This window comes from Aegilops tauschii, chromosome 2 (assembly GCF_002575655.3).
Source record: "Aegilops tauschii subsp. strangulata cultivar AL8/78 chromosome 2, Aet v6.0, whole genome shotgun sequence".
Lineage (NCBI taxonomy): Eukaryota > Viridiplantae > Streptophyta > Magnoliopsida > Poales > Poaceae > Aegilops > Aegilops tauschii.
Window position 1 is genome coordinate 534452182 of NC_053036.3, and position 8504 is coordinate 534460685.

Consider the following 8504-nt stretch of genomic DNA (forward strand, 5'->3'; position numbering starts at 1 on the left):
TCAACTCTGCATCTTTTGGCTTCAATATTATGAATATGTGTATCACTACTATCGAGATTCAACAAAAATAGACCACTCTTCAAGGGTGCATGACCATAAAAGATATTACTCATATAAATAGAACAACCATTATTCTCTGATTTAACTGAATTATCGTCTCGCATCAAACAAGATCCAGATATAATGTTCATGCTCAACGCTGGCACCAAATAATAATTATTTAGGCCTAAAACTAATCCCGAAGGTAGATGTAGAGGTAGCGTGCCGACCGCGATCACATCGACTTTGGAACCATTTCCCACGCGCATCGTCACCTCATCCTTAGCCAATCTTCGCTTAATTCGTAGTCCCTGTTTCGAGTTGCAAATATTAGCAACAGAACCAGTATCAAATCCCCAGGTGCTACTGCGAGCATTAGTAAGGTACACATCAATAACATGTATATCACATATACCTTTGTTCACCTTGCCATCCTTCTTATCCGCCAAATACTTGGGGCAGTTCCGCTTCCAATGACCAGTCTGTTTGCAGTAGAAGCACTCAGTCTCAGGCTCAGGTCCAGACTTGGGTTTCTTCACCTGAGCAGCAACTTGTTTGCTGTTCTTCTTGAAGTTTCCCTTCTTCTTCCCTTTGCCCTTTTTCTTGAAACAGGTGGTCTTGTTGACCATCAACACTTGATGCTCCTTCTTGATTTCTACCTCCGCAGCCTTTAGCATTGCGAAGAGCTCGGGAATCGTCTTATCCATCCCTTGCATGTTATAGTTCATCACGAAGCTCTTGTAGCTTGGTGCCAGTGATTGAAGAATTCTGTCAATCACGCTATCATCCAGAAGATTAACTCCCAATTGAATCAAGTGATTGTTATACCTAGACATTCTGAGTATATGCTCACTGACAGAACTATTCTCCTCTATTTTACAGCTGTAGAACTTATTGGAGACTTCATATCTCTCAATCCGGGCATTTGCTTGAAATGTTAACTTCAACTCCTGGAACATCTCATATGCTCCATGACGTTCAAAACATCGTCGAAGTCCCGGTTCTAAGCCGTAAAGCATGGCACACTGAACTATCGAGTAGTCTTCAGCGTTGCTCTGCCAGATGTTCATAACATCTGGTGTTGCTCCTGCAGCAGGTCTGGCACCTAGCGGTGCTTCCAGGACGTAATTCTTCTGTGCATCAATGAGGATAATCCTCAAGTTATGGGCCATCTATCTACAATCAACATAGACAAGCAAAATACTATCAGGTACTGAGTTCATGATAAATTTAAGTTCAATTTAATCATATTACTTAAGACTCCCACTTAGATAGACATCCCTCTAATCCTCTAAGTGATCACGTGGTCCAAATCAACTAAACCATGTCTGATCATCACGTGAGATGGAGTAGTTTCAATGGTGAACGTCACTATGTTGATCATATCTACTATATGATTCACGCTTGACCTTTCGGTCTCAGTGTTTCGAGGCCATATCTGCATATGCTAGGCTCGTCAAGTTTAATCTGAGTATTCCGCGTGTGTAACTGTTTTGCACCCGTTGTATTTGAACGTAGAGCCTATCACACCCGATCATCACGTGGTGTCTCAGCGCGAAGAACTTTCGCAACGGTGCATACTCAGGGAGAACACTTATACCTTGATAATTTAGTGAGAGATCATCTTATAATGCTACTATCAATCAAAGCAAGATAAGATGCATAAAAGATAAACATCACATGCAATCAATATAAGTGATATGATATGGCCATCATCATCTTGTGCTTGTGATCTCCATCTTCGAAGCACCGTCATGATCACCATTGTCACCTGCGCGACACCTTGATCTCCATCGTAGCATCGTTGTCGTCTCACCAACTTATGCTTCTACGACTATCGCTACCGGTTAGTGATAAAGTAAAGCATTACAGGGCGATTGCATTGCATACAATAAAGCGACAACCATATGGCTCCTGCCAGTTGCCGATAACTCGGTTACAAAACATGATCATCTCATACAATAAAATATAGCATCATGCCTTGACCATATCACATCACAACATGCCCTGCAAAAACAAGTTAGACGTCCTCTACTTTGTTGTTGCAAGTTTTACGTGGCTGCTACGGGCTGAGCAAGAACCGTTCTTACCTACGCATCAAAACCACAACGATAGTTTGTCAAGTTAGTGCTGTTTTAACCTTCTCAAGGACCGAGCGTAGCCACACTCGGTTCAACTAAAGTTGGAGAAACTGACACCCGCCAGCCACCTGTGTGCAAAGCACGTCGGTAGAACCACTCTCGCATAAGCGTACGCGTAATGTCGGTCCGGGCCACTTCATCCAACAATACCGCCGAACCAAAGTATGACATGCTGGTAAGCAGTATGACTTATATCGCCCACAACTCACTTGTGTTCTACTCGTGCATATAACATCTACGCATAAAACCTGGCTCGGATGCCACTGTTGGGGAACGTAGTAATTTCAAAAAAAATCCTACGCACACACAGGATCATGGTGATGCATAGCAACGAGAGGGGAGAGTGTTGTCCACGCACCCTCGTAGACCGAAAGCGGAAGCGTTAGAACAACGCGGTTGATGTAGTTGTACGTCTTCACGTTCCGACCGATCCTAGTACCGAAGGTACGGCACCTCCGCGATTTGCACACGTTCAACTCAATTACGTCCCCATGAACTCTAGATCCAGCTGACGTCGAGGGAGAGTTTCGTCAGCACGACGGCGTGATGACGGTGATGATGAAGCTACCGGCGCAGGGCTTCAACTAAGCACCGCTACGATATTATCGAGGTGGATTATGGTGGAGGGGGGCACCGCACACGACTAAGAGATCAAGAGATCAACTGTTGTGTCTAGAGGTGCCCCCCTGCCCCCGTATATAAAGGAGCAAGGGGGGAGAGGCGGCCGGCCAGGAGGAGGCGCACCAGGAGGAGTCCTACTCCCACCGGGAGTAGGACTCCCTCCTTTCCTAGTTGGAGTAGGAGAAGGGGGAAGGAGGAGGGAGAGAGGAAGGAAAGGGGGGCGCCGCCCCCCTTCCTTGTCCAATTCGGACTAGAGGGGGAGGGGGCGCGCGGCCTGCCCTGGCCGCCCCACCTATTTTCCACTAAGGCCCATGTTGGCCCATTAATCCCCCGGGGGGGTTCCGGTAACCCCCCGGTACTCCGGTAAAATCCCGATTTCACCCGGAACACTTCCGATATTCAAATATAGGCTTCCAATATATCAATCTTTATGTCGAGACTCCTCGGCATGTCCGTGATCACATCCGGGACTCCGAACTATCTTCGGTACATCAAAACACATAAACTCATAATATAACCGTCATCAAACTTTAAGCGTGCGGACCCTACGGGTTCGAGAACTATGTAGACATGACCGAGACACGTCTCCGGTCAATAACCAATAGCGGAACCTGGATGCTCATATTGGCTCCCATATATTCTACGAAGATCTTTATCGGTGAAACCGCATAACAACATACGTTGTTCCCTTTGTCATTGGTATATTACTTGCCCGAGATTCAATCGTCGGTATCTTAATACCTAGTTCAATCTCGTTACCGGCAAGTCTCTTTACTCGTTTCGTAATACATCATCCCGCAACTAACTCATTAGTTGCAATGCTTGCAAGGCTTATAGTGATGTGCATTACCGAGTGGGCCCAGAGATACCTCTCCGACAATCGGAGTGACAAATCCTAATCTTGAAATATGCCAACCCAACAAGTACCTTCGGAGACACCTGTAGAGCACCTTTATAATCACCCAGTTACGTTGTGACGTTTGGTAGCACACAAAATGTTCCTCCGGTAAACGGGAGGTGCATAATCTCATAGTCATAGGAACATGTATAAGTCATGAAGAAAGCTATAGCAGAATACTAAACGATCGTGTGCTAAGCTAACGGAATGGGTCAAGTCAATCACATCATTCTCCTAATGATGTGATCCCGTTAATCAAATGACAACTCATGTTAATGGCTAGGAAAGATAACCATCTTTGATCAACGAGCTAGTCAAGTAGAGGCATACTAGTGACACTCTGTTTGTTTATGTATTCACACAAGTATTATGTTTTTGGTTAATACAATTCTAGCATGAATAATAAACATTTATCATGATATAAAATACATAATAACTTTGTTATTGCCTCTAGGGCATATTTCCTTCATCTTGATCATTTTTTTGGCCCCAATTGCAAGTTCACCCCGTCGATGCGAAAATCGGCGGATCTAGGGTAGGGGGTCCCGAGCTGGTGTTCTGGGCACGATGGTAACAGGAAGTAAAAGGGACACATTTTTACCCAGGTTTGGGCCCTCTCGAAGAAGTAAAACCACACGTCCTGCTTGTTCTTCCTCGCTGCTTGCTATTCATTACATCGAACAACTATTTATTTTCTTGAATGGCCAACCTTCCTGCCACAGACATGATACGAAATGATGTTTTGCAAAAGGGTAGAGTGTAGTAATATTTTACTAAATTCTAAAATGAATTATGAGGATAAACATAGAGATAAATATGAAAGGCGAGTATAGTAATTTTTACTATGTCCCCAACGCATATGTAAACCTCATTATCAACATCAAGGCCGTAGTATTTCTTGCAACGGGTTTCAAGGTATGCAGTCGAACTTGCCCTATGATGAAGTTTTAATGACAAATAGATGACCCATTGCGCTCTTGGCGCAAAGGCGAACTACAACCAGCAAGTTAAGTAAGTTATGGAAAACACATAATAAATAATAAATATTCATTTTCTGAATTATCCGCCAAGGACGTTAACACGAATAAGAATACATATGGGAACACGAAGAAGTAATTGACAAACTAACAAACTGAGATAACTACACCTGAATCATGGCAAGTGCTTGTTCATACTGGTCACACTTAAACATGGCCATGGTGCAGGAAAGGTCAGGTGTGAATGTTTGTTTAGGTGGCGAGGGGAGAGCAGTGTGGAGCAACAACGCAATAAACATCGACATCGCTCAGTCGAGGAGCGTCCCTTCACGCCGAGTTTGCTACACATATGGACCCGATACAATCGCGAAATAGGCTAGGTCTGAGCCTTCTCAACTGCAAGTCTTTATCGCACGTCAATGCGGACAAGGGCCCTTCTCCTTGCATTGATGCCATTAGTGGGAGGCTGCAGCCAGTGTCGTGTGGGAGGTTGTTGTCAATGTTGGACAACCAACATGTATTGCTTCGAGAATTGGGTACAATATATTTCAGTAATATTTAATTGTATAAAACATGAATATTTGGATAACAATATGAGAACTGAAACTAAAAATACATATGATTTATTGTATTTGATTACCGTGTAGTTTTTATAAAATAATTATTGAATATAAGTGGTATAATCATATTTAATACGCACAAACGCATGTTAAGTTAGCTTTTTCCCGATGCATGGTTGTACATTGATGTAGTATGTTTGCATGTTGAGAAATATCATAGTAATGATAATCTATTGACTTATATATGCATGATATGTCATTTTCCCCTTGTGTGCCTCTACCGTGCCTTCAGCCCATTGTCTCAAGTGGTCCCTCTGGTGCTCATACCACAAGCCCCGTCAATTGATAACTCTAAGTCAAACTTTCATTTTTTGTCACTTTCAGAAGTTATAGTTTGAAATTTTGAGAATTCTAGGGCAAAATTTTAGAACTTTGAACTTTTGGAAAATTTAAAACTTTCAGAAGCTCTCAATTCAAATTTAATAAAATTTAGAACTTTTCAAATTCAAAACTTCCTTAGCATTCAAAATATGAAATTTCTAAACTTTCTCAAAAAACATCTTTTAGAAGTTTTCAAACTACATTTATTTTGGAATTTCCGTGAAAGAAAAATAGAGTGAAAATGTGTCACATGTGTAAGCCCCACTAGGTGAGAAGGGGGGCTTCATGCTCTATGTCCGCTACACGCATGAGCTCTCCCTTGGTGTGTGTTGTCGAAATTGGATCTTGGTTTACTTGTCTATCCGCTTACGAAAAGACTGACATATAATATTTTCTTTCAAGTTTTTCAGTTGTTTTTTCTTAATTTTGGACAGTTTGTTTAATATAATCTTGCACCTTAGCTATATGTAAGTCGCCTTAATTTTAAATTTGTTCAGTCAATTTCTTGCCCATTGATTCTTGCTCTGAGATTCGTTATGTTTTTCGGACTACTTTGTGAGCTGGTTGCATTTTTTTTACTGACCACATATTTGTGCCCGTCAAGTTGCCACTGGGCTGAAGCCCATTACCTGTACCGCCCTGCCCATCCCTCTTTCCCTTTGTTATGTCTTCTGTTTTTCTATTTTTGTGTGTTTTCCCCTTTTTGTTTGTTTTTATTTATTAGTTGGTTTATTTTATTTTATTTTGTAGGTATTTTTGAGATGTTGGGTGAGTGTAAATGTACACACACACAAATACTATGTAACATGTGTGAAAAATACACTATTATATTGCAAAGTCATGTGCATATTTTTTTAACTTTTGATTATCTTTATTCATAAAGAGTAATACCAATGGCACTAATTAATTATTCCTTATAAAAATTTATTATCTTGATTTAGTTATTATTCATTTTATTCCTTCTTTTAGGATAATACCAATGCCACTAATTCGTTCATGCTTAGTAACCTTTTATTTGCAAAAAACATCACCATTATATGATTATTCTTGCATTAAAAAGCACAATTTTTGTGTATATTGTGTGCAAAATTTTTAAACCTTTATTTTTCATTTTCCTTCTTCTTAAAGTGTAATAGAAATATCACCAATTCATTATTTGTTCGAAAACATCATTATTTGATTTTAATTTTATTTTATTTTTTCTTCTTAAAGGGTAATACCAATGTCACTAATTCATTTTTCCATATAAAACTTCCTGGTTTTGATTTTTCTTATTTTTTATTTTCTTTATTATTAAAGGGAAATAGTAATGCCACTAATTCATTCTTCACTAAAAACCTTCACTTTTTTGGTTTTCTTGTAATTTTTTACTATTAGTATGGGGGGGGGGGCAGAGAAAGAAGAAGGTGCGTCGGCCTTTGGATCTTGATCGGGTGGTGGAGAGTGATAGAGAATATTTAACTGAATACCCAAAACATGAATAAGCACCTATCAAGTAATAGGCCCCACAACATGAATATATACTAACTAACTTTTTATGCAATGTGTGTGTGATTGATACCACTGTCTAAAAAAATCCACTAATATATGCTTAATTTTGCATATTATGAAACAATGCAATTTTATGCCAATCGTGTGCACTTCTGCGTCGTTGTTTGTTTTATGCGTTTTTACATTTTCTTTCTTCTTTTAGGTAATAACAATGCCCTTGATTCATTCTTTCTTAGAACAAATTCTGTTTTTTTTGTATTAGCTTTGGTTTTAGTTTTTGTTTAGTGAGTGTTGCATACATGTTGAAAGATCGTGGATGTCGCCTAGAGGGGGGGTGAATAGGCGCTTTAAAATAATTACGGTTTAGGCTTGAAGAAATGCGGAATAAACCTAGCGGTTAATTTGTCAAGCACAAAACCTACAACAACTAGGATCACCTAGGTGCACCAACAACTTATGCTAAGCAAGATAAACAACTAAGTGATAGCAAGATATATGACAAAGAACAATATGGCTATCACAAAGTAAAGTGCATAAGTAAAGGACTCGGGTAAGAGATAACCGAGACACGCGGAGACGACGATGTATCCCAAAGTTCACACCCTTGCGGATGCTAATCTCCGTTTGGAGCGGTGTGGAGGCACAATGCTCCCCAAGAAGCCACTAGGGCCACCGTAATCTCCTCACGCCCTCGCACAATGCAAGATGCCGTGATTCCACTAAGGGACCCTTGAGGGCGGTCACCGAACCCGTACAAATGGCAACCCTTGGGGGCGGTCATCGAACCCGTACACTTTGGCAACCCTTGGGGGCGGTCACCGGTACCCGTCAAATTGCTAGGGGCGATCTCCATAACCTAATTGGAGACCCCGACGCTTGCCCGGAGCTTTACACCACAATGATGAGCTCCGAACACAACCAACCGTCTAGGGAGCCCAAGCACCCAAGAGGAACAAGCTCAAGGGTACCAAGCACCCAAGAGTAATAAGCTTCTCAACTTGTAACTTCCACGTATCACCGTGGACAACTCAAACCGATGCACCAAATGCAATGGCAAGGGCACACGGAGTGCCCAAGTCCTTCTCACTCAAATCCTATCGAAGCAACTAATGCTAGGAAGGAAAATGAGAGGAAGAACAAGAAGGAGAAACACCAAGAACTCCAAGATCTAGATCCAAGGGGTTCCTCTCACATAGAGGAGAAAGTGATTGGTGGAAATGTGGATCTAGATCTCCTCTCTCTTTTCTCTCAAAACTAGCAAGAATCCATGGAGGGATTGAGAGTTAGCAAGCTCGAAGAAGGTCAACAATGGGGAAAGAACACGAGCTCAAAGTATAAGGTTCATTGGGGAAGAAGACCCCCTTTTATAGGTGGGGAAAAAATCCAACCGTTATGC